The following is a 27851-nucleotide window of genomic DNA, read 5'->3' on the forward strand; positions in this document are numbered from 1 at the left end:
CTTTTCCAGTCTGGATCGTGGTAGTATACTGAATTCTTCCTCATATATGGAAACCATTCTAAGCCTTTGATCATGTATATTTTCTTCTCTGAACCTTTGCAAATTAGTTCTGTTGCTTTGTGTTCTGTGCTGGACAAAAAACTGGATCATGCTTTTCAAGATAGGGATTAATACAATAGCAAGTGACATGTTAACAGTTTGTTCTTTATTTCTTTCTCAGTAATTTTTACCATTCAGTTTATAGATTTGACTTGAATGGGGTGGTGAGTTTTAAGTTTTTATGGAGCTACCCATCATAAACCCCAGGTCTCACTTTCTGAGCAGTAAGACATAGCGCAATAGAAAGCTGTTTTGTTTAACAGAAGATTCAGATTATAATATTTATCAATAATGGCTAGCCAAGGTGGTTTCCAGTGAACCTGTGCTCAGCAAATTGTGATTGCTCAGCAGTAAGTATTCACAGTGTCTTCATGGTACAAAATAAATAATCAATAATGTAAAATTATCTTTTAATTTTACGCTTGCTCTTTTAAAGTAATTTAATCTTGTTATTATGAATCTCAGAAGTGAAGTAGGTGACTGCTTTAGGAGTCACCTAAAGTATGAAATACTTCACATATTTCATACATAGAAAGATGTGAGACGTGTACAATTTCTTCCTACGTGTGCAGTACATGTGTGTAAGAATGACCCTGAAGTGTATTTTAGAGATGGTTGTAATACCTTGCTATAAAACACAATACAGATCCTTGCACTTACTTACTGTGTTCCCTTCCATTTTTATTCTTAGATAACTTCAAGTGAAAGTTAAGGACCTTTTGTCCTTATTTGCCATAGAGGAGACAGACACTTTTGTAAGGAGCACCAGTTTGAGCAAAAAGGAAAAGACCATCCCTTCCCACAGCACAGCAAAGTGACAAAGACTCTGAAGAAATGTAAGTGATTTATAACTGAACGGTGGCTATGGCTGTTTCTACTGTGGATTTGTATGGTCTGTAGGAGGAATACAGTACCACATCACTGAAAAGTATTGCTTATAGATGTAAAATATGGTTTAGGAAAAAATTTGTAGAGCATACAGAAAATACGTACCACTTCTATGTTTGTATGATGGTAAGGTATGCTACAATTATTTTTTTTTCCAAATGGCAATTGTTAATGGGAATGAAATGCTGTAAAAGTCACAAACTTGCTTTTCTACCATTCTCTATTCATCTAGATCTGAGTTGATTTAAATAGGTAGAAATTAAGCAGCTGAATGTCAGACATCCTAGATTTGCTTACCCTCAGGAGAGAAGCAGGCATCTCCAGAGGCCAGTCCAGCTCATTCTGAAAGTAATGCCTGGGGAATGAAGTATTACTCACTCAATAGCTTGTGTTGACTGCTAAGCTTTAGCCTAAGTGTTCAGTGGACATTTTAACCTGGCACGTCTGTGTCAGATGCAATGCCAGCTTCTTTTCTCCTCCCCATATTGTTGTTCTCCCTCACATAGCACATGTGGCTGTTCATAAATTTGGAGAATGGATCTGACTGAAAATAGCCAATTATTTGTAAGGTTTTGTTTTCAGCTGGGTTTATCCCAGCCTTCTCCTATATGGGTGTCCAAGGACTGTCACTGGTACAAAGGGTGATGGGGGTGGGAATTAGCAGCCAAAAGTGTGGGGGAGAACGTGATAACTTCTTTTGGCAGCTGTGCTAGTTTCTGCAGCTTAAATTGCCTGGTGAGCTATAGTCTCAGACCTTGTAGATATTTTTAGTGCTCTGTCATTTATAAGAGTGAAAAAATGTGAGTGAGGCACTCTTACTTATTATCTAAATGGGGAACTACTGTTTTGTTGTGCATTTCACACTGTGGTAGTGCAGAGTCTTATCTGTCCTTTATAAATTAAAAATCAGGCCTCCAAACCCAGAAAATGGTCACCAGTGGCTAGCAAGTAAGCAGGTGTCTTATAGAGATTTATAGTGTAGGCATGATACTGTAAAATTCATATATACATACATAATTTCTGAATCTTAAAGATGATAGCCTGATTTTGTATAGCACCAAGCATGATGTGTGGGTTGGGTGATACCATATGATTAATGGCTGGACTAATTTAGGCACAAGATCCCTGCTTCTCCTGAACAGTAAAATACTGAATAACATTTCATTCTCACAGTAAATACCTGATGGGAGGGTGTAAAGAAGACAAAACTAGACTTTTCTCATTGCCACTTGGTGACAGGATGAGAGGCAGTGGGTGCAAACTGAAAACAGAAAATTAAATTTTGTTTCCATTGAAAAATAATGTAAAAAACTTCTTTACCGGGAGGATGGTCAAACAGATTGCCCAAAGAGGCTGTAGAATCTCCATCCATGGAGATACTGAAAACCCAGTGGGACAAGCAGCCTGCTGCATGTGACCCTGCTTGATCAGGGGTTTAGATTAGATGAGCTCCTGAAGTCCTTTCCAACCTTAGCTGTTCTATGATTCTGGGGATAATTATAGGTAAGCAAAATCAGAAAATGTCCTGCTATTTTATTTTATGACATTTAAAATTTAATTTTTAAAAATAAGTTTTATATTTTGATGTATTTAGATACTCAGTTTAGTCTTTTACTTAAGTTTTGGCTAAAAATGAGACATGGCAGTATTTGAGAGCTTTCTAAAATGTGTTAAATTATATTTCAAGACTTTTAATTATAACTATGAAAATCACATTGAAGTCTGTGAAAATATCTTTTAGCTGTGAATTAGCACCATGATTCACGTGATATGGACAGTCACATGATGGGGATTTTAGATCTTTAAAATAGTATCTTTTTCACTTGATCCATGGCAAGGAAAATACATTTTTAGTATCATTTTGTGTTTGAAAAAAAAGACATAACTAGGAACAGAACCTTGCAGGAGAGCTCTATTAATCTCCAGTAGAAATAGCTGTCTTCCTGAAGTCTTTTCAGAGGTCAATGAGACCTCTAAAGTGACTTAAAAAATGCATTCATTAGAAACTGTTTTCAGTTATTTGCAAATGGGTATTAAGAGATAGTCCATAATTCAAGAGGATGCCAATATAAACATGTAAAAACTGGTCAAAGGTACTGTAAGACTTCACAACATTGCCTTTTATCTTCTATGAATATGTGATTGAGGGGCTTCCTTGTGTTTTGCAATACTTAGGAGAAAGGAACTCTCTCTTCAAATGACAGCTTTCTCAGCTTTCTTGAATTTTAACTTTGATTATTTTGGCAGACATTTTCTGTTCACAGTTTTGCTATAGGCAAAAGTTTCTGTGAGATGGGTGTATAATTTCTGAAAATGGAAAAAAATGATCTAAAAAAAGGTCTGTGACCTCTTCTTTGCTTTTGAGCAAGGACTTGAAATTTAAAAGGAAAGCTTTAATGGGTTACAAGATGTGTCTTTTGCCATACTTCTGAATGTCTGTCCTTATTGCACTGAATTATAAGCTTTTGAGAATTGCTGCTTACTCATAATCAGAAAAGGCATATTACTTTGTCAGCATATTCTGAAAATATTCTCTGTATATTCTTAATCTTCTAGAAATGACTGAGTCTGTCCTGGCTTGGAGATCAAACACTGTATGGCATTTCAAATTTATAGATCCCCCGCTATTTTCACAAAAGGGTCTTGTTTTTTGAATTTTTCTGGGACAGCGTATTTTGATTTTTTTTCCTGCATTTTCCGCTTACTTTTCCCATGTACTTTTTGAGAAGGATGTCAAGAGTGGGATTAATTTCCTCTGATGTTATACTTCTAAAAACATAGGTGTTGTATATCTGAGCTGGTCACTATAGGCTTCTTTAGTCAGTGAAGAGAGATGGATGGGAGGATTCCCATAGACTCTTTTTATTTCTGTCTTTAGATGAGATGATTCATCCTTTGGAGATGCCTGTTTCTGGTCACTGACAATAAAAGCAACCTAAGATGACTGGCACAAATTTAGACTTTTAACTTTTCTATTAAACATTAAGGCAGATAAATTCCACCTCATGTGACATAATGGGAAACTTAAGAGGCAGTAATGTTACCACTGACATTGATAAAAACATCCTGCTTTCACATGAGTAAACAAAATTATTTCAAAAAATTATTTCTTTATGCTCATGGTGATACATACAAGCTTATTAAAAGCAATTTTTCCATATTGCTTAGATATTGTATGTAACCATTAAATACTGTGCTTAATTCTGTGAAGTATCAATAGATATTGGGTATTTTCTTATATTTGGTTTCTAGGTTAAGAAATGCAAATGTTTTAACTCTATGTCATTAGTTATTTTCTAGTAAGATAATAAAAGAGATGTATCATGAGACTCTTGCATTGCTACTTTTTAACTTGCAATAGAAGACTGAAAAAATCTGGTGCTAATATAACAGACAAAAATGCACTTTTAGTTAATTTTAAAATTAAATATAACTTTAATTTTTAGGAGCAAGCAATTTGGTTGGCTTTCAAATTTGAAAAAGATTCCTAGCAAACAATATTGATAATATGTTCTGTTACATGAGATTGTGATGAAATGCTATTTTCCATTTGTATTGAAGTATTTTAGATTTCTTTGATAGTTTAAACTGTTGTCTATATTTGAGTAATGGCTAACGTTGGCTAACGCAGGATGATAACACCTTATTCTGTCTCACTTTGTATGGATAAGGGCTGTTGTGGGGAGACCCCTTTATTGCCATGGAATAGTTGAATGGGTCTAAAAGGCATTAGAAGGATTGTACATTGTTTCTATTTCCTTTTTATCTAAAATACAGGTATATGAGAAAGAAATTGTAGTGTGACTTATAATTAAATGCCTTTTTGTGTCTAATTGCCATATATTTGAATTATTACCTTGGATGGTTAGGCTTACCTAGACTTAATTCATATGTGTTTTTAATGTCACTGTGATGAGACTATGGACAACAATTGAATATGCTTCTAAGATGGTCTCAGTATTATACTTGTCCTGTAAGGAGAAGTATGAGCAGGACTGCTCATGGTAAGCTGTGTTTCTGTAATTCCATTTACAGTTGACTGATTAACCCTTATTGGGGTGTATAAAATTTTTCAGTTATAATTTTGTTTTGGATATTATATTTTGTATTTGGGATGTTTCATTTCCGTATTTTCTTCTTTTTATTATTTAAAAAGTAGTACATTTAGTACAGTATTGCATAGTAGCAGCATGCACATGTAAGTGTAAAAACTACAGTGAATACCTGACTCCTGGAATCTACATTTGGCTGAGGAACCAATTTGTTTTTTTTTTTAAAAAAGAGTGCTTGCAAACTGACCTAAAGAAAGTGCTTAGAGAAGGCAAGTAATCTCAATAATTTTAAGGTGTTTTCTCTGTCTTTCTGATATTTGCACAAAATAGCATTCACCAATGTTTGTATCTCAGTATCACTAAACCATGTGCTCTAAATAAGAACAAAATATTTCTCTTAGAAAAACTGTTACATCAGTACTTGGTGGCTGAGATTTTCACTGGTAAATACACAGAACTTCACTGAAGCTGACAAACTGGCTCTTTATGTCATTGGTACAAGTTTTATAGGCTTGCGTTTTTTCAAACCTGTAAGATTGTCTGGCTTTATTTGGACTGGATTTGTATTATTCCCATACTTCTGCTACTTTAAGAGTGTTTAGTTTTGAATGGAATTTTATGCATTATCACAAGAAAACACTAAAAAGACCCCACATCTGAAAAAATTAAAAGGACATTTCAGCCAAGGTACTGCTAAACAGAGGATGTGGGAGTAGTGAATAACTGCGTATTTTTATTGAGCTATAAATTTTATGATTGATATTTTGTCCTGACCCTGTTAGAGATTCAAACTGAAGACATCCAACAGGCTTGAGAATATCTGGGTCCAGTGAATGAGTTTGAGTATAGAAACCTGAAGAGTTATCTGCTCAAGAAACTCATTAATGACTGTATCAAAATTAACAGAACAAGTATTGTCCATAGCACAGGCATCTAAATCATCAGAAGGTTTTTAATAATTAAAATTCACATGGGATCAGTCCTATTCCATGTAGAAAGTGAATCAAGTTCCCATCACACTCTTATTCTGACTCAAAATTTGTAAGCAACCTGAAATTTCAAATAAGGAAAAGGGAAAGATGTTCTGATTGTTGCAGGCATTTTTGGAACATATAAATATTTATTGATAGGTGTTCTAAAACTAGCTATGTGCTAAGCATCTTGTTTCAAGTCACACAGATGCAGGAGAGGAAGGAAAACTTTTTGCCAGTACGTCTTTATTTCTTCAGCCTATGTAAGCTCTCTTGTCTCTAGTGGATTTTGGCTGATTAGATTTCTGAATTAGTTGAGAGCATTGATTAATTGGACCTTATGCCATTCTGACTGTCAAATTTCTTCATTTTCTACTTTGTGAGAGGTAGAGTTGTATTACTTTGATTTTAAAGTTCTTTCCTGTGGGATAAGGGAGTGAAAGCTGGGTTATAGGCTAAATAAGGATGCCAGCTAAGCATATGCCTTTTGCTAAAGTGACATTTTTATAGACTTTGGTGTCCTCCTGCAAGCAGTTACAGTTCCCTGGCATTGAGCTGTTCAGGAATTGGAAATGGTATGAAACATGTATTTGTGATGGAATAAAATATTCTTCATATAAGTAAATGCTTATATAGGATTAATGTCTGTTGGTAAAGACCTGCAGTGTTATGCTTCAGAGGTAGAAGCGTTTGGATGGTAATGAAGGGATTCTTGTATACGGTTAACAAAGCATGGTGATATCCTTTGCAGCATAATTTGTGACATATAGTAATAGTAATAATACACTGCATTTCATCTGAGGATTTCAAAGAACTTTATAGAAAACATCACTGAATTAAGTACCACCTTAACCCCCTGTGGAGCACTGTTAAGACTTGGGTCTTATGCAGAAATGAATGCAGAAATACCATGTCATTTTTATGGTATGTTGGTCACCGTACCCTTGCTGTACGCAGGTAATTCAGGAACCTTCAGTCATATGTATCTTGATTGGTATTTTCCACATGGAGATCATAAGGCATAGAGAAACAGATTGACCTGGTTCAGGCAAACAGTGACTTCAGCATAAGTGTCCCAACACCAAAATCATCCAAAATAGTCTGTCTGTTTTCAGCAATAGTTGGATTGGGCTTCTGGATCTCTTTACTCTTGTACAGTTTAAAGCTCTGTGGGATATTACAGAAGGTAACACTGTGCAAACAGTGCTGTTGGAACCTGGCCATTTAGAGTAGCAATTTCATGAGTTCTGATATGCTGATACATGTATATGTCAGAAAACCAGACCATTTTTGTGTGTTAAAAGCATCGGTAGGAAATACACTAAACAAACATCTCTTCAAGGGCAAGACACAAACACTATACTTGCAAAGTATAGGAGCAGAAACCATCTGTTGTGTAGAGTATTTTGATAAAAACATACATGGTGGAAACCAAAGCTAATTAAGTTACTCCACGATGCAATTTAGGACTTTTTAAATAATCTTATTTAGAAAATTGTTTTGGAGAAAGAACTGTAAAAGACACTTTGGGTTTTGCCCCTCAGCGCTACTGCATGTTTATGGCTGCCTTTTGTCCATCATTCCTAAGGACCATTGGTTCACCTCTTGTCCCTTTTGTTGAAGGAGATACCAATACTATCTTAAAAGTGTTCTTTGTTATTTTGCTATTCTAGACCTCATATTTTGTGATAGTGAAATATAAAATTGTTTCTCTCCTTTATCTGTAGCAACAAATGAAAGCATGTAGGTTCTCAATTGACATGATTTTGGCTAAAATTGTATTTTTAAATAGAAACCAAGCAAGGGTTATGCTAATAGCACCTCATTTGTAATTTAAACTGCAGCTGTTAACATTCAATAATGGAACCATACATCAAGGAGTTTTCTGCAAAAACAGAAAAATACTAATTCCTCATCCTCAGATCTGAAAATCCAGACTGATGGGATTTCAGCCCTTCATCTTTTAGTGACAGGCGGCAGCATCAGTGGAATAAAACCAAAATGTGATCCCCTTTCTCTCCACCCCCTTCCCCTAATTTTACTCTGACAGAGAAAGAATCACAGTTTTAGCTGGTATCTTTGCCCAGGGGAAAAAATGGTCTGTCATCAGGTCTTTTAGGGAGAAAGAGCTCTTCAGTGGAGCAGTTAAATGGTATTTTGATTCTCAGGGTGAATCTTATACCTGTATTTTTGCAAGAGAGATAGATGATTTCTGAGACAATTATTAAGAGCAAAAGCAAGGTCACCAGCCTTCTCCCAAGAGGTCTTTGTCTCTTAGGTTTTGTTTCTGATGACAATGTTGAATATGGGGGAGATGGGCTCCAGATGAAACCGCACACTCACATGAGCAATCCCCAGCCATATGTTAGTGAAGGATGTACTTCTGTTTTTAAAACTGCAAAAATCAGTGACTCTGATCAAATTTTTCTAGATAAATTTTAATTGATTTTGCAACAATTTAATGCATGCATGTTGACGTTTATCATTCTAAATCCCCTAACATGCATACATTAGTGTAAAGTCCTCTACAATTCATGATGAAATAGAAGCCTTTGGGTATTTTGAAGTTGAGACCTCCTGTGTCTTTGGAGAAATTCATTTTGAAGCCCTACAGCTAAATTCCAAAGCTCTTCATTGTCTGCAAATGAGATGCTCTTGCACTGGAGTTGGCTGAATTCCAATATATGGCTGGAAATACTCGGTTGCCTAAAGAGAGAAAATATATAAATCTGACCCAGCAAAAGAAATCTTTACAAATTGCCATGCAAACCAAAAATAATGTGGCCTTATGCCTAGAACAGAAAATGGTTATCATCTTAGTATTGCTAGGCTTCTATAGCATCTCTGTTAGTATTTTAGTTCAAATCAGGACTGCACTTGAGAATTATCAGGATAGACAAGCCTCCCATTGAACCTTCCTAATGATGAAACTGGGCAAGGGCAAGTACTCTGAAAATGGACCAAACCTATGCAGTAGTATGAAATAAAGTGTCTTGAAGCACATCCACGAGTGTAAAGTGCGCAGCCAGCTGTTCTACTGTACAAGGCTAGTTTTGTTGTGTTCAACTATTTCCTAATTTCAATGTTTTCTTAGCTATATAAGACCACAGGGATCCTTGTCATAAAGGAGTCTATAAAACTCTCCACCCTTTCATATCTGTGAGTAATGTAATATTTCTACTTTTTGCTTAGATAGTAGATTAGAGTCTGTAAGTGTAGAGGTCTCTTCTGGAACTAAAATGTTCTCACATAATCTCGTGTACTTCTATGACCCGTGGGCTATTTTTGTTTTGTATGTTTCAAACTGTACTGAAGCAGAAGTTGTTTTTACATAGTCTGTTGCCATTAAAACTGTCATTTAAAGGGTGTTGGTTTGAATTTTTTGATCTCACCTTCTTTATTCATGTTTCTAAGGGAAACTTTGGACAGATATCTTAAAGAGGAGAACTAGATGACCAGTGGAGGGCTGTCCTTTTCAAACCCCTTTTTTATAGTTGTATGATAAAAAGAATCAATGGTAAAGTTATACCTTGTTTATCAGTTGTTGGGGGAAAATGGAAGCTAATACTGAAAGCCAAAAGTTGAGTATCTTTTTATTGTAATCGTCTATCATCTTCTGTATTGTAATATGTTGTGTGTGGGTGTGTTTGTGTGTATATATATACACACCTGCACGTGTACACACACACAAGTACATGTATATTATGCTGTATTTAGTGTAGCACATAGTGAAAGGCGTTGCTGATAGCAGCAATATTGATGAGGTAATTCATTGGACAGGGCATTGATTGTAATAAGTACTACTGTTCTTGTTGCTTGAAAGATGAAGCATTTAGTGTCACTGCCTTTTCCCAGGTTTCTAATTTTGTGTGCATTTCTAGTGTTTTTCTATCCTAGTCAGTGTTTGTCAGTGAAATTGCAATCTGCTGGTATCTGTAATTCTTCACTGGACACTTAAACATGATTTATGAGCTCTTAGTTGTCAAAGTCTTTGCTTTTGGCCTATCAGCCAATATTCTATTCCCATGTGTGGCACTGAGACACTGACTTACCCAATCCCATGAACTTCAAAACTTCCATAGGTAGTTTGGTAGCACACTGTGAAACAGAAAGGTGATGCTTCTGAAGTGCCAAAGGTAAAAATCCAAATACTCTGATTAGGAATTACTGAAAAGTCAACATTTGTTTCCACTGTAACCTGCTGCTAAATAATTTAAACTTCCTCTCATTTTAGCATTATTTTTTAAAGGCATGCTGACTCAAATAGCTGAAAATTTTGCACATTTTTTTTACTTATAGGTGAAACTGAGTATCATGGGACGTAAGGAAATAAGCAGTTTGTAAATGTGTATAAAAGAGACCAAGGAAAAAGAGAAAAAGAAGAGTTGGTAACAACTTAGGGAAACCAGTTTGAAGTTGATTGAATGACAGGAGGGCATTAGTTATGAAATGCCCATTAACTCTCAGTAATGTTAGAATAGCCAATATATTTGAACATCAATTGACTTCATGGGTAAGATGATAAATATACAAAAAAAATTAGAAAAATTGATAAAGTGGACTTTATAGTGTTTTATACAATGTTGTAATTGCTCGCCAAGCTCAACATAAACACAGACTCTTCAAAACTCTTAAGCCATTGCCTTATGGCTGTAGGGGCACTCCCGAACAGGTTTTCAAGGTGTGGAAACATCAGCATAACAGTAAATTTGATAATGTTGAGCTGTATATTTCAAGTATTTTGCTCATTGATGAATATAGCACTTTAATTGACACAGCTTATGATTCTTGTAAAATAATTTTTTAAAAATTGCAGATGCATATATTCAATTACTTTGCTTGTCATGCAGAAGTCTGGCAAATGTGAGTTTTTACGTGTGCTCTGAAGGTGGATATCTTTATTTACTTCCTATGGACGAGCAACATGACTCTGACCTACTGTTTACTGTTTGTCATGTGAATTTCAAAATTAAAAAACCCGAAGCGTTTGTAATTTCTCTCAATTGCTTGAGAGCATCATTGGCACTAATGTTTCACTTAATGCTTCGCTCACTCCTGCAATCAAAAGTGACATCCTTTAGAATGAAACATAGACAATTCCTTTCCTAGGTTATAGGAAACACTGAAAGCCCGAACCAGGAAATTCTGGAAAGAGAAGGACCTTTGCTTTTCAAGCTTGTGTGTGTAAGGTTGCTTTACTTTGAAATGTTTTTCTGCTCACTCTAGGCTTATCTAAAAGAGTTATGGAGGAAGGACACAGAGCAACTTAAGTTCATCACACAGTTGTTAAAAAGATAAATTAGGTTTGAAAATGAACAGGGAAGTGACATCATCCTGACGAATTAAAGTCCTGAAGTAGTGTGTGGTTGTGTACATGTTAACTGAGTACTTCTTAGATGTGGCTTATATTCTGGCTCTATTCTTAATAGTTATTGCTGGGTTCTGACCCAGAGATCACATTTACTGCTGTCATTGCAGATGTCAATTTTGCAATTTCTTGATTGCCACTGTAAGTTAATGGTGAAATATTATGAACGATTTGATTCATTGTCAGACGTGTAAAGATATGGACAAGCTGCTGTGAAAGCTTTGGTAACTGTCTTGTGTGTCTTCACTCTTTCAGTGAAGCTGAATGCTGGACAGGTTTAGGACCAAGGGAATCTTTTCCATTGTGTTGACTTTCCCAGTGTTGGCGGAGTGCTTTACGTATACCATGCAAAGGGCTTAAATCAGATGGAAGCATTGTGTCAAGGGAAGAATGTGAATAGTACTTGAGTAGTTACATGACTTGTGGACAAAACCAAGCAGAATTGTGCCTGAAGAAACAAAAATATTTCTAAAAATTAGACCCTGAACGTTGGTTTAAAGGTTGTGTCCTTTGAAAGGATTTGAAGCAGTTTAGGTGCTTATGTTGCTCTAGGGACTTTTGAGTACTGTGAGGTTTTAAGGAAGGCTAAGTATTCCAGGAAGTTTAAGAGCTTATGGCATCGTAAATATTTAAGATGATTTAAAAGGTTATGTCCTCTTTAGTATTTGAGTTGGATTAAGTGCTTATATTGCCTTAAGGACTTTTTCCTTTTTTTTCCCTAAAAGAAACCTGGGAAATTAAATGTAAAACCCCCCTATATGTCATCAGCAGTGTTTGGGCTGAATTTGAGAAATGCAAAATTCTAGGTTTCAATAACAGCATTAGCTTGACCACACTACATATGCATCAAAGATGGACAGAACAATGGGAAGTGTCTAGGAAAACACTGGATATGAAATCCAGAAGCAATTGTTTTCAATACTTTGACAGCCTATGTGTTGGGAAATTTGTTTTCTCCTGCTTGTTTTGTATGATCTGGTAAAGATCAAATAGATAATCAGGATAGAATCAGATTATGGAAATAAAAAGAAACAATTTCATCTTAGAAGGTAAAGAGCATATTTAATTCAATATTCAAGAAAATAGGAAGCCATTTAGCTTCACTTTGTAGTGCAGTTGGTGTTTTGCTTTGCTACTATTTTACTTCTGTGGTAAGGAATGATGAATATTATATGTGTAGGTCTCAGTAGCTTTTTTTTTTTTTTAAATTATCAATTTTTGTATTTATTCTTGTCTTCTGAGATGCCTTGCCTAAATTCTTCACTAAAGTGTACTTACATATTTTTTGAATTTTCTATGCTTCTACATTCCTGAAAAGTATATTTTCTATTTTTTATTTTATTAACCAAACACATGCTGTTGTCATTGCATAAAAAACAAATAGCACTGTTTATTCAACATATTCTATGCTGCCTCAAATAAATGGGCATCAGTCCATCAGTCCAAACTCACATGTTTCTCATGGGTCTCTAATACCCCAGTGGTGCTGCTCAGTTAATTCAGTACAGTTACAGTAGTTGTACCTGCTGTTGCAGGCTGTTCTGGCACAGCACTCAGTGCCAGCCATCTGGGCCATATCTGGTGGTCCCATGGGGAATACATCAGACCCCACTTGGAGTACAGTGTCTAGCTCTGGGGTCCTTAACACAGGTAAGACATGGACCTCTACAGAAGAAGTGCAGCTCAAAAATTTTCAAAGGAGCAGAACACTTCTGCTATGAAAAAAAGCTGAGAGACCTGGGGTTGTTCAGCCTGAAGAAGGAAGGTTCTGGGGAGACCTTATTGTGGCCTTCAATTTTTAAAGGGGGCCTGCAAGAAAAATGGGGACAGACTTTTTACCAGGGCCTGTTATAGCAGGACAAGGGTTAATGGTTTTAAACTAAAAGAGGGTTGATTTATAGATATAAGGAAGAAGTTTTTTACAATTGTGGTGGTAAAACACTGTCACAGGTTGTCCAGAGAGGTGGTAGATGCCCCATGCCTGGAAGTTTTTAAGGTCAAGTTGGACAGAGCTCTGAGCAAATTGATCTAGTTGAAGATGTCCCTGTGCATGGCAGTGGGGTTGGGATGAGATGGCATTTAAAATCCCCTCCAACTATTCTATGATTCTATGGTCCTATGGCATGTATACTGTGTTCTGGCAGGGAGAACATCAGCAGAGCAGCCCTGCTCTTCCGTGGTGATGTGCTGGTGATGTGCCTGCCAAAATGTTGTCTGCACAACATGAAATGCATGAGCTAACATGCCCCTTGATGTCATCTCCTCACTGATCATGCTGTCTAGACAAAAAATCACTTTATCAGTCGAGGCAGAAGAATAGCATCTACAGTAACAGAGGTAGAAGGTGAGGGTAACCTGAAGCCTTTATGACTGGGCATGTATTCATAAAGCCTGCATTCAGCTACGTGGGTGGCATGAGTGAGTTGTCTAAATGTCCTGAGAAAGTTAACTGATAATATCCCATCAAGTCAAAATATTCTTTCAGTTATGCCAATAGTACTGAAATACTGGTGGTAGTGCTGGCCCAGCAATTATTGCCAAGAATCACCAGCAGTTGGTAGTACAATGTGTTCGAATGTGGGATGGTCAGAACTGAGTGGCTGACATCTTTCAGACTGTGTCTGTGGCTCTCTGTTATGTCTTAATGCAGAGCTGAAAAAAATCTGGTGAAGACAGTTGAGAATGGGATATAGTTCAGAATAGGTCTAAGTACAGTGCACTGACTAAGCTGTTGTTACTGTGTGATGCCATGCAATCAAGTGATTATGTTTTTTAAACTGGGTTTGGTGTAATTTTGAGTTCAGCTGCTTCAGAACTGACTCATGGTGTTTAATAACTCTTCAAAAATATTAAAATATGTGTACATCTTTAAATATACTTCTTCTTACTTTTGGTATACCCCATGGAGCAAAAACCAATGTTTTTCTGTCTCTCTCAAACTTAGCATCATCTGAAAATTTTAAAAGTACAGTTTATATGAATAACCTTTTGACCATCCAAGTTATGAAAGAAAATACCAGTGCACCAGACCAGGATGGAACCCCTGTTGAGCCCCATTCATAGTATCCTTCTTTGACTCCTAGTCTCTACATCAAATTTTTGAACACATTTTGTATTAACCATAAAATAGTTTAATTTAGTCTTTGTTTCCTTTGCTTCTTTTTATGAGTCATCCACTTCTTTTTATGTGTCATCCACAGCTTCTTTTCTATTAACAAACTATTTTTCTATTGAAGAAGAAATTTAATCGACTTGCCATATTTTGCTCATGACACAACTTTATTGACAGGTGTTTATTTTCTTGTAAAAAAAAATAAAATCTTGTTGGTCTTGTTTTTCTCAAGACTATTTCAGAAACTGAAACTAATTAAAAAAATTGTCATTCCTTACCTCCTTTTATTTCACGTTTTTATGAGAGGGACTGGATTTTTCCCTTTTCATTTTTCTGGAAATCCATCTATTCTCCAAAGTTCTGAAAAGTCTCTAATGTCTCTAAAAGAATTTCAATTCATTCTCTTAGACTCCCTTTCACTGTAGTTAAATGTCCCTACCTATTGAGTCAATGCAGCTGTTTGTGGGAATAAGAGGCAGAAACTTCGGTCACTGGTTTGAGTTAAACATAAATTTCAAAAATAAAGATAATTTTAAACTTTCAGAATTTCACTGATTTGGTTTTGAGTTGCTATAAATGACATATTAGCGAAATTCCAGTGCAGTCAGGCATTGGAGGCACTGGAGTGTGGCATTCTTCTGCTAGCCTCACAGCACAAGCCAACATCATGTTTTTACCTAACCTAAGTATAAGCTTTGTTAGGCTGAGCTCATCTGACAGCATCTAACTTACTGAAGTGTCTCTTCATCTGGTTTCTCTGCCATACTGTTAATTTTTTTGTCCCTTTTGTCACTAATTTTATCTATCAGATTGTGTATTTGTCTCTTATATCAAACACTAAGCAAAATATATTTGTCTTTGATTCTTCTGCAAATAAGCGTGTCGATTCTTTCTTGAATTTTCCTATTACTATTAAGAAATTCTTTACTATTACTATTAAGACATTCTTTCTTGCTACTATTTTTTAAAGTTATATTTCACTTTCTGTTTTTGCTCTTATGAATGAATTTTCCCCCTGTACTGTCATGTTTTTCTCTTTTGCCTACCTGTGTTCATGGACCTATACTTTCCTTAAACTGCAGGTCCTTGAAGAGCTTATGATGTAGCCTTTTTCAGTGTTGACTTAGTTTGCTCTTATGCCTTAAATGTTACTCCTTTATGGAACTGTGATCTCTCTTGAACTCTTTGTACTTCTCTTCCAGTTACATTTCACAGGATCTTGACCACCAATTCATTTATAAAAGTTCTTTTCTGTAATCTCCATTGACTTTATTCTCCTAGTCTCCCTTTTCCTTCCCATCCTTAAAAATGGGAATTCTCTCATGTTATGGTTTATTTCAACCAAGCTGCCCTTAAATTTTTATGTTTTCAGTGAGTTGAAGGTTGAAGGTTGAAGTTTAATCTAAAATATTTTTGCTTTGAATGTTTTCCTCAGTTTCTTTACTAAAAAATGGTTGCTGACACATTTCTGGATAGCATGTGTTCTGCTGTCTCCTTTCCAAAAAGATGACCAGATAGTTAAAGTTCCCTGTTATTGCCAAGCTTTGCTCATATTTTGTGTGATTTTTTTCTGAGAAGAGAAAATACAGTATGCTATGCAATAGATAAATGACTGTGCTGGATGTACAAGCCACCAATTGTCAGCAAATATGTGAATTTATCTTTTTGTACTGCATTGGTAAACAGACTCAATTTCAGCCCATAGTTCTTCTGGCCACATCTAAAAACAAGCCTTTTTGAAAATTAGAGATGGTGCCAGAAACAATTATGAAAGTGATTTAAGAGCTTGAAAATTGCCCTACCGTGAAATATTTAAGATCAGTCTGTTTACCTTATCAAAAAGATGTTTGAGAAATGACTTAATTACAGCATACCTTCACAGAGAGAAAATATCTGGTGCTCTAGAGAGCTCTTTAATCTAGTATAGAAAAAGAAAGTATGACATGAAACAATTGTTTTAGCTAAAACAGAATTTATTCTTCAATCAGCTGTAAGTGTTTGGGTTCAATAATAAGGTAAGTCTACGAAATTATACAGTCTGTGATATTATAGGAATTCAGATATGATGATCTAATGCTCCTTTCTGACCTTCAACTCTCTTTAATGCATGTATCTTCTCAACTTCAGCAACTCTGCAAAACACATGGCCCTCTTCTTGACAACCTTGACAACCAACAGAAGAGAAATACACTTGGACTGGGAGGGACATGAAGGATAAGATAAAAACCAAGCCGGGGAGAGGAGGGTTCCATTTAAAATAACTGTGGTTTGTTATCTGGGGATCTGATTTCAAAAGGCATTTTCTAAATTTGTGACTGGTTTCTATTTTCTTATTCTAGGTGGAGGGCCTCTTCCAGAAATAGTTACTCCTGGTAGTTCATTTGTACTTTGATTTTACATTTAATTGCCCTCTGGATGAGATATGTTGCTCATTTGGCCAACTTCTAGTGGGCTTTGTTGGCTTTTTTGTTTAAGAAAAATTCAGAAATATGATACAAGACTTAATATCTGGAACGCAGAGATCATTATTGAGTTCTTCTGTCATAGGTCATAGAAGTGTGTTCTCTTTATCTTGTTATTGTCTTTTACAATATTAAAATGTTAATTCCCTGCAATCAGAACTGTAGCAACTAACTTTTACCCAGTGCAGTAACAAAGCTATGGGCTACCCATTGGGTTAATTTTGTTTACTTGCAGGAGCAGACAAGTCAGCAGGGCACTCCTCCTGGAATTTGAAGAAAGAAAATATTTCCGTTAGGAGGTTACGAGACACTTGCATCACAAATGTCCTAATTGAGTAACCATCACAAACACCCCTCCCGCACCCAGGGATTAACATTTTGGCTTTGAAATGGACCTTAGGCTAAAGTTTGATATTACATTCCTCGACCCGATAGCAGATTTCTTTGTCAGATTTCTTTTAATCAGTCATGTTTTAGGATGTGTAAAAGGTAGACAACATTACACTAATGCTTTCATATGGATCCACAGGTTTGAAATTTTCGTGTCAAAAGAGGAATGACTGTTTTTGGGCAAATTTCCATTGAGTTTGGGGAAACTGCCATGATGAACAGATTATCCCATGTTTGCTTTCCACATACCCTTTTGATTCTTTCTACATAAACAATAAATGGAAGTACCTTTAGGTATAAACAGTTTCTACTATTGTGGCATCTAGGTATTCAGAGTGGTGTCAGCAATGAGATACATTTAAGAAATCTAGAAACTATCTTATAACATTCTTGAAAATGAGTTATAAGACCCCAAGTCTTGAGCTACAAGGTCACTGAAGGGGTTTTACTTTAAAAATATACAAGGCTCCCAACAATATCCACCCTCTGGATTATTAGAGGAGCCATCGGTTCTTTTAACACTTCAAGAGAGAGCACAAAGGATAAAAGTTGCACACATTTTCTCAGGAGGTGCTTTTAGTGCTAAACTTTAGAAAATAAGTGAACTTGGCAAAAGTTTAAAGGGGAACATACAACCAAAATAAGGCATTCTGCAAAGCATTGACTTAGCACATGCTAACACATACAATTTGTCAAAAATCTAGCCCATCCAGTCCTAAGTTACCCAAAATTTTAAGAAAGGAGATTAGGAGATGAAGAAGAAATAAAGAAAGAGAGAAAAAAAGAGAATATAGCTACCATCTCTAGATCCAGTGTAGATCCAGCTACAGGAGTCTACAAGATGGAGGGTTGGAACGTGTGATCTCATGTCTTTGTTTTTATCTGCTGTGGTGCCCTGTGGCCACCCTGCCCAGGTGGGGCTTCCGGCTTGGCCACTGTGGGGCTCCAGGGCAGGGTGAGGGGCGGTGCTTCCACTGTCTGAGCCAGTCTAAGTCTGGGTTAGGGGCTCCAGGGGCCGTGATGTGGAGCAGTGCTCCCGGGATTGCTTTGGACTGACAGCTGCCCTGGGGTTTTCCCTTGAGACTCAGCAGCTGGAGTGTGGGATAGGGCATTGCCTCACCTCTGTGAAATTCGAGCTATCCCTTCCCCGCCACAAACACACTTGAGCTGATCCGAGCCAATAATTAATATAATAATCCAGTGTCTCACATGAGGCATCACTGATCTTATGCAAATCACTAGTAAAGTGCTTTTCTTCACAACAATTGATTTCATCATGTCTATTTTAAGATAATTTTCAGCAAGTCGTTCTACTGATTTTGCTCTTGTAAACCCTGACATTTACTCTTGAGGACGGTCCTGTGCAGGACTAAGAGTTGAACTTGATGATCCTTGTGGGCCCCTTCCAACTCAGCATATTCCACGATTCTGTGATTTTCTCGCCTTATTGGTAAAAGAATAAGACTAAGAGTTGTTCCACTTCATTTACTTGAAAAAAAGCTAAATGATATCAGAGGTAAACTAATGATTTTTTTTTAGTTTTTATTTTTTTTACAGATATTAGAAACTCATATCAAAATAATATGCTTTTCATAGAATCATAGAATAATCCTGAGTTGGAAGGGACTCACGAGGATTGTTGAAGTCCAACTCCTAGCCCTACAATGAACAGCCCACAGAATCACACCATGTACCTGAAGCGTTGTCCAAACACTTGAACTGTGGAAACCTTGGTGCTGTGAACACTTCCCTGGGGATCCTGTTCCAGTGCCTGACCACTCTCTGGTTGAAGAACTTTTTCCTATTATCCAACCTAAACCTTCCCTGACAAAGCTTCATACTATTTTGTTTATTTTGTAGTATTTGTAAACATCTGCTTTGATGCCAGACTTTTGTTTTTCAGCTTATTTTGTAACTTTTTAGAAAGAACAGCTGTGTGTCTCGCAACAACAACTGCCTAACTCCTGTGTCTCCCAGAGGACAGTCTTCTCACTCAAGGTGCTATGACTGTATTTTATGTTTTGTTGCAAAAAGCAACAACATGGAGTGTTTTAAAACCCCATGAACATCCTTATTACTGTGCTTTTTGATGTCCTGATGGAAAGATCAACAAGGAGAAACAGTGCCACTGTTTATTTCAAAATTATCACAGTTTCTCCATTACAAGTTCTGCTTGCATTGGCTTGATTTACCATGATCTTGAAGGCCACATCCTCCTTAGTGTTATTACGTTCATCACTGGCAGTTCTGTGATCTGCTCTTTGGTGTTTGTAAAAGTCATGTTAACACTGAAGCTTGACCAAGATTCATTAGCACAAAGACAGTTTAAAAAAAACCCTAAAACCCAACGTTCTGTTTTTAAAAGACAGGACATGTCTATGTTTGATTGCAAACGTGAATAGCAAGGTTCCAACTTGAGATATTCTGTGATTCTAAGGTGTTCAGTGGGGTGTTGATTGTACTGAAGCAATACTCTTTGCCTTTCTTCTAATTCTGAAATGAAAGTAAGGTGTCACAGTTTTGTGCACCCTTTTTATAGCATTTGTAGAACTCAATGATAGTATGTGACACAGTGCACCACTGACCAACCTCCTTGGTGAATTGATCAGTGGGCTACGGCACAGCACATTCAGCTTGCACTGCTGCACATTAGTGCTGAGGAGGTGTATCTTGCAGTTGCAGAGTGTGTTTGTCTGCAGGAGTGCAGTAAGAGGGGGGCTGTTGTCTTGCACTGACCTGTGCCTTGATTCTGTGTAGATGCATCGTCTGGAGATGATAGACACAGTTTTTTTATTCTAATTCTTGGCCCTCAGTCAATCTGAAGAAGCTGTGATTGTATCAAATGCCTTTATCTGGTCCATTCTGTCCACAACATGATCAAGCTAAAGAGCCAAGATCTTTTTTTTTTTCCTATTTTTCTTTTTTTTTTTTTTTCTTGCAGTGGGCAGTGGCTCATCCTCATTTTGGATCAGTGTGGTGGGTGCCAGGTGCCCACCCAGCCACTCTATCACTCCCCTTCCCAGCTGGACAAGGAAGAGAGTAAGATGGAAAACAACTCACGGGTTAGGATAAGGCAGTTTATTACAGCAGAAGCAAAGCAAAAGCTTGCGCATGCAAAAGTGAAGCGAAAGATAACACGATTTATTCTCTACTTCCCATCACCAGCGATGGTCGGCCACTCCCGAGCAGCAGGGCTTTAACACGCGTAACAGTTCCTCAGCAGGCAGCCATTGGAGACAATGAATGCCTGCCTTGCTGCTCCTTGCCTTAGTTCTTATATCTGCGCTATGATATGGAATATCCCTTTGGTCAGCTTGGGTCAGCTGGCCTACTTGTGCCCCCTCACAGGATCTTGCCCTCAACTGAGGAAGGAATGTTACAGTGTTGGTGCTGTGCTCAGCCAAAACACCGGTGTGTTACCAACACCCTTCTGGCTACCAAAGCACAACAGTGTGAGGGCTGCTATGGGGAAGTGAGCTCCATCTCAGCCAGACCCAATACAATCAGTTAAGGATTACATTTGGAGTGTACATGCATCTCGACTGTTTCACAGTTTGGATCTGGCTACTTGCAGGTCCATTCTCCTGCTTTGAAACAGGGTGTTGTGGCTAACTTAATGTGTGCGTGTGGGGAAGGGATCTTGGACAAGACCTAGGAATTTAGGTGTGCTTTGGGAATTAGTTGGTTGTGTAGACAGTACTGCACCTCGTCTGAATTGTAATGAAGTTTACACTGGAACTAAATAGCTTGCTTTATAAAGCAAGGCCCAACTGCAATCCAAGCAAAACTGACTATGTTGAATTTGGGTGTATAAATGGTTGGGTAACATTTATTTCAGATGTGAAAACTTTTATTTAAGAGCAGTTGGTTACATCTTAATGTAATCCTTATCTTAAGAATCTCAGATATAGCTAAAGTCAATAATAAAAGTCCTATTACTTAGTATGTCTGTATTCAATGAATAAGGTTGATCTGCCTTCAGTTCAGAAAGTTGAATACATGTGTGTTCAAAACCAAGGCAGTCCTTACTACAACTACAGATGCCAACAAGATTATCTAGAGCACTGTGGTTGTATCTGTCAAGTTAACTTTTAGTATGTGGGTGTTTGTAGGAACTCTAGATACAGCAGTGGAGGTTAATAAAAAGTGAGAGGTGAAATATGAATTTTCAAGGTTCTATCATTCTCTCAGCACAGTTTGGTGTTTCTGATATGATTTTTGGTTTGTTTTGTGGTTTGTTTTAGATGACTCCTTCCATTTCCTCCTGTGATTCTTTCCATAGAAATATAGTTGTAGTTGCACCAAAGAAAGAATGGCACTCTCTGAGATTTGACTGGTTCATTTGTGTCAGTTGTTTACAAAAGGTGATTAATGCTATATATAACTTCTGTAGGGAGATACTCCTGTAAATTTTCTTTTTCTATTGCAGTTTTCAAAGCTGTGAAAAAAATGGTGCAACACTTCCATAACATTAAATTTGAGAAATAATTGCGCTTGGCAGTTTTTGTTTGCAGCAATGCACGAAAGGCTGAAGGCTTTTGTACAGTTCAAAGAGCACATTCCACAGATCTAGCAGTTGTCGATTGCCTGCAGGGATCATTTGAATTTTCAAGGAATAAAAACATCAGAGTAATGCCCAGACCATTTGGTTGTATACTTTCAGCTCTATCTTTTTAAATTTCACCTGTATGAAAAGTTACTCGGAAATAAGCTGTATACAAATGTGGCACACCTTAATGTCTATTGAAAGACCTTGTGTCAAATCTCATTGCTTCTGTTTCTTTCTTATTCATGCTTAATAGTGTAGAGATTAATATGAAAAATAAGATAAATGAGGAATGCCATTGTTCAAGCACATGGGACTGCTGAAACTAGATAACAGCAAAGGGAAATCCCTTTACATGTTTGGATCCTGTAGTTATTTGTCAGCTTATTACATTAGCCAAATTGTACAAGATACTCCGTGTTACTTCGCTGTAGTATAGCCCTGGTCACAAAGGTAAAGCCTCTCATGTGGTCTGCCAAACCTGGAAAACTTGCCAGCTCCTATATCACACTGCAGCTCTGTCACTCTCCAGAAATCTATTGATTGTCACTGTGTGTCCCTCTAAAACTTCTGCTTATCTATCAGGAGGCAATGAGAATATTTTTATGCTATGTATCCTAATAGGATTTTTAGTGAAGTATTCCGTGGTATTTCTCAGAGAGAAATTTTTTTTCTATTACTAGGTGTTTATCTTTATTTGTTTTGTCTGTAGGTTGTTGCACAGCTCCAAAACTCCAAAGTCCTGTTTTCTGTCATGTACACAAGTTTGAAGCTAAAAAGGCTTACTCTGAAGCACAGATAGTTTTTGTCCCATCATTTGTACTAGTTGCGTGGTTTGTATTGCAGAAACCTCTCTGTTCTCCCTCCCTACAAAGTGCAGTGCCTTGAGCTGAACCTGTGCCCTGACCTGTTGGCAGAGTTCTTAGGGTGAACCTTCTCAGACTTGGTACCAATGCGCCTCACCTGAATCTGCATAGCTATTCAAGATCACTTAATCAGTGCCACTTCAGTCAGTTTTTTGATAGTTAAAAACCTTAAAATCCTCATTTTAGGTTTAAGAAATTAAGGTATATCTTGTATGTCCCACTTTCACTTGCATTATGATAGCCATCATAGGGATTTCTTGCTGGAATGGTTTAATGTCACCTGTTATTGAGAAGTGATATAAGTACATGTAGAAAAGAAAGAAGAGAATTAAGAAATAAAACCAGTTGATTCTATAAATCAGTTAAGTAACTGTAAATTAAGTAAAATTAAAATACTTGTTATGACATTTCTGTCCCCTCTCTTTGTATGGAAGTATTACAGTTATTGATTTATTTTCTTATATGATGAATATATGATGTTTTGTTGTACAATAATGCATCTTACTGAAAATCAGTGAGGCAAATGTGGGGTGAAAATTTCAGATTCTTTGGATTATTTGAGATTGTGCATACTTTCTTAGTAAGAATGATTTTGTTTTAATGTTAAGCGTAGGTCTTTTTCACTTTAAAGAATGAAGAATAATCTTGTAATGAAGTTGAAAGAACAGAAAGGCAGAATCGACTCGATGATCTTAACATCACTCTAATAAGTAGACTGTTGGATTCACAGAGATGACCACTGCAGTTTTGAGATGGATGCTTGAACTGCTACACCATGGGGATGTAGCCTCCATCTGCCCTGTAAAATGTGGTTGGATCTAAAAGCTCCAGCTCCTAGAACAACAACTACCTGATGCAGAAGCCCTTATTTCAGCCAGCTGAGGTCTTAAGAGCACTGTAGGGCACTGTCACCACGTGGAAATAACTACACAAATCCCAGTGGTCTGTTCTCAACTCTGCAGAAGCAAAAATACATGTTTTGGTGAAATCAAGAAGTGGGCTGAAATCAGTAGACTAAAAATGACTTTATAATGTTCTTCTAAATGAGAGGTACTTCACACAGTTAGAAGTAGTTATATTTACAGAAGAAAAGTGAAGCAGTTGTTCATCTCTAAAGAGGGAAATGGTTTGTATTTCATTACTAAGAAACCCCTTAGTCTTTGTAATATGGCTGTTTTAATTAGTACTTTCTTCTTCAAAATATGCTTCTATGAGTATCTCTCAGTATCAAGTGATCAAAACCAATAAAATAAGAATGATTTCAAAAAGAAAGGGTGTGATCAGTATTCCATCTTCTGAACTCAAGCTCATTAGTTTCTTTCTGGGAAAAGACAGGTAGAAAGTCCTTAACAAAATGTGTTTTGAAATGAGGAAGTGCCACAGGTGCTCAGTCAGGTAGACGTTTCATGAAACCAGCATCTGAACAAGGCTTCTTGCACAAATGTTATGAGCAGGGGATTTGCCTTGTATAGCTGTCTGAAGTCATGTAATGGAAATAGTACTGGAACTAGGAATAAGAAGGTAGGACAGCAGGACAGTAAGGGATTCCCTTGTGAATGCACTGAGTGCTTTTTCTTAGGTAAATACCAGTTCCTTTTACCAGCCTGTCTCATACTGTGCTTTTGTCCTGGGGTAATAATAATTATTATTACCTGGGGTAATAATAATAATAATAATAAATAATAATAATAATAATAATAATAATAATAATAAATCTCTTAATATTGTTAACTGCCCTTTTTTTCCTTGGATTTTTAGTCTTTTCTATGTTGTTGTCTTCAGCTCCTCATTGCGTACTTGTTCTTTTCCCCATTTCTTGTTTACTATACCTGAGAAGTGTGCTGTTCTAAGTTCTCTCCTCTTTCATCCTTTTATCTGGCTCCCTACTGGAAACATGAGCATTATGCTGCTCTCTCTTTCCCTATGCTGGGGTTTCTCATTTCTCCAGCCTCCTTCTGGCAATTTGCATTAACTTCTGTAGGATGCAGGCTTTCCATTTAGAAAATAAATTTGTTTTGCTTTCAGTATCTTAGGTACAGAAAACCTTAGATATATGGAATGTGAAAAAAATAGTAATGCTACCTATCTGGGCTTGCTAAAGACAGTCACATTGACACTGACACAGATTTGTGTGGTGCCTCTGAACCCTGAAGCTGTCCCACTATGCATATTTGCTTGCTTTCTAGTCTCATGTTTCCACTTTCTTACATCTTCCCTCAACACCTCATTCATCCTCAGTCCATTTCGTGCGCAGCTTACATTCACAGAAGCTGTACTGAACTGTACCTGCTGCTGCAGTTACTCTCTCATTTCTTCTTGTCACATCTAAACTCAGCATTTCTGAGGGTACGACTACTCTTGAGTTTTCTTCTTACAGAGCTATCACAGTTATTTTGCTGCATTCCTTTCTCTCAGCTGCAGTTAGGGTGTTTTAAAAATAAGACTCCGAACCACGTTTCTATTAACACTCATCTTAGACACCCTCTATAAATTTTGTAGTATTTTATTTTGTGAAATTTTACACTGTTCCAGAGCATTTTCCAGCATTTTATTGTGTTCAGCATCTCTTTGATGCATCTTTCATTACTTGTAATGAATGTAAAAAGTTTTCATTTAAGGGTTTCTGTAAAGTCCTTCAGGAAACACTGTCTATTGAAGTTGTAAATTGTTAGGAAAAGAACTGCAAAAATGTGAGAAAAAAACTGCTTTCTGTTGGTATTTGTGATATTGCAACGCTGTTATATTGCAAATTTTAGATTTGTATATACAGAATATATGTACGCTGAGAAAACTTAAGAAATTTAAAACCAGAATGATATATAGCCATATTTAGAAAGATATTTGGTAAGATACAATATGCTCGTACCAGTGCCCTAGCTAGGTGTATATGAAAAATGAATATTCTATCCTGTATCAGTTTTAAGTGCACAGTCCTAGTACGTGTAATCCAGTGAATGGTTTAGTCTGTGTATGAGTGCTTTACTTAGTTTATTTGCTATATTAGTTAAAAAAAGCATGATAAATTAAGTTTCTGAAAAGCTTTTTGCTTATTTCACTGACCTTGCATTCTGGCTCCCTGATCCAGGGCAATCCACCCTAAGGATATTAGATAAAGTTACACTAGTCTTAAAATTAGAGTCACTTCTTCAGAAATAATCCTATCAGGAATACACTTCACATATTGTTTCACTGTAAGTACATCTCTTCTTGGGCCATGTATTATTTTGGGGTCCAACTAATTGAACATGTGAGATTAGCTATGTGAAGAATGAAGAATTAATTTCTGTATAGTTTATGAAGTCATTCATCTGCCATAGTTCAATTAGTCTCCTAAGTCATCTGAAATGAAAAACACTTGTTCATTAGGCTTGCAAAAAAAAAAATCTCCCAGCACATTGCAGTACAGAGTTACTGTATGTGTGCAAACAGCATTCTACACAGAACTGTTAATTGCACTGCGTGGGACATCTCTGTTTTCTGATGAGTTCATGTGATTAAATTTCACATTTTACAGCACTTTTTTTCTACGGGGGCTAAAGTTTTAAGCTCAAAGATACTGCTTATGGACAAGTTGTCAAGCAGTTTGAAAGTTGTGCTGTTATCTGTCTGCAGTGTTCTGCTTTGCAAGCCTTCTGTCTAAGGAGGGGTAAATGGACCTGTAAGTTTTAAAACAAAAAAAATTCAGAAGAATCTCTGGTGGCACAGATGTTAATAGGTGTGATCTGCATCTTGAGGATTTTTATTGTGTGGGTGTTTTTTTAAATTATTTTTTAATTGTTAATGTACAATAGTTTCTTTATCCTCTTTTTTGTAACAGTGGAAAAAACTGACCAAGGTAATGTGTACAACTTCAAAATAAATATTTAAGTAATGAGATAGGGAAATGAACAAAACAGTGAAAATCACTGCAGTGAATAAACAAGTTTAAACCTTATTTAATAGTAATTTTGTTGAAAGTGTGGTTAATTCTTACAAATCAAAAAGCTTGAAAAAAATATGACTGAAATCTTAAGAATTAAAAAGCTTGAAAAATTATGACTGAAGAAATCCAGTGTGTTTTCTGTAAATGATTATGGTGCTCATCCAGCCTTTCAGATTGCATGACATTTCAGTAAAACAAGGACAACTGGCTGATCTTACATCCTTCAGATTTGAAAAGGAAATTTTATAATTAGGGGAAGAGGTTATGTTACCTGCCTGGTTTACAGAGTGCTATGGAATGCATAAACAAAAAGTTGCATTAATGATCAGTTTTCAGCACAGTAGGGAATTAACAGTGGGTGATGCAAAATGGCAACACATGCTGAGAGGGAGCTTGGGCTACTTCTACTCATTGAAATTTTTCCTACCGAGTAATGACATGTAGGTGTTATTTTTGTTCTGTTCACATAAAATGTTTGTTCAATATATATTGTAATATCCAGAAAGAAAGAAAGAAAAAAATTGTGTATGTTTTGGCAAATATTCCCACAAACATTAGAATATATTTAAATAAAGTGATATTATGCCTTCAGTTTGAGTAGCTTTTTTAGTCTGATTACCTCTTCTTACGAAAAATATTTCAGAAACAGAAAAGGTCCAGAAAAGGCCACTGAAAATTATTGGAGGCATGGAAATGATTTCGTATGAGTAGAAATTAAAAAAGATTAGTATTGAGAGCAGAGAAAAAGAAGAGGTTCCATGGTAAGTGGTATACAAAATGATAAATAATGTGGAGAGGTAACATTTGAAAATCTGTTTACTTTTTCTAGTGAAACCAGGGAGTAGGAGATAGTCAAATAAATAAATAAGCAAATAAATAAAACAGGGATGGAATAAAATCAATACCTTTAAATGCAGGCTGTGTATGTGACAAAACTTTTACTGGCTTTGGGATGTTACTGGTTTAGAGAGAAAATTGGGGTACCTGGAGTAAATATTGAAATTAATAGTTAACAGTCCCCTAAGTTAGGCAATAGAAATAATAATAAAAAAAATCACAATGTATATAATATATAATGTTCAAAAGAGAATGCCAGCCTTGAACTGTCTTGTTCTTCCTATCTACCAAGTTACGTTTTTTCCAACTTTTCTGTATCCTGTCGGTCTTTACTGAGG

General features: G+C 36.5%; 1 protein-coding gene across 1 annotated transcript in view; it reads left to right on the forward strand.

Annotated features, from left to right (window-relative positions):
- Positions 1-790: 790 nt before the first annotated feature.
- Positions 791-27851, forward strand: part of FOXP2 (forkhead box P2) — a 347593-nt gene continuing 320532 nt past the window's right edge. The window contains exon 1 of the mRNA XM_027714978.2: positions 791-935. The gene's annotated coding sequence lies outside the window, so the exon portion shown is untranslated. The remainder of the gene's footprint in view (positions 936-27851) is intronic.

This window comes from Pipra filicauda, unplaced genomic scaffold, assembly GCF_003945595.2.
Source record: "Pipra filicauda isolate LSUMZ 115617 unplaced genomic scaffold, ASM394559v2 scaffold210_size2929891_pilon, whole genome shotgun sequence".
Lineage (NCBI taxonomy): Eukaryota > Metazoa > Chordata > Aves > Passeriformes > Pipridae > Pipra > Pipra filicauda.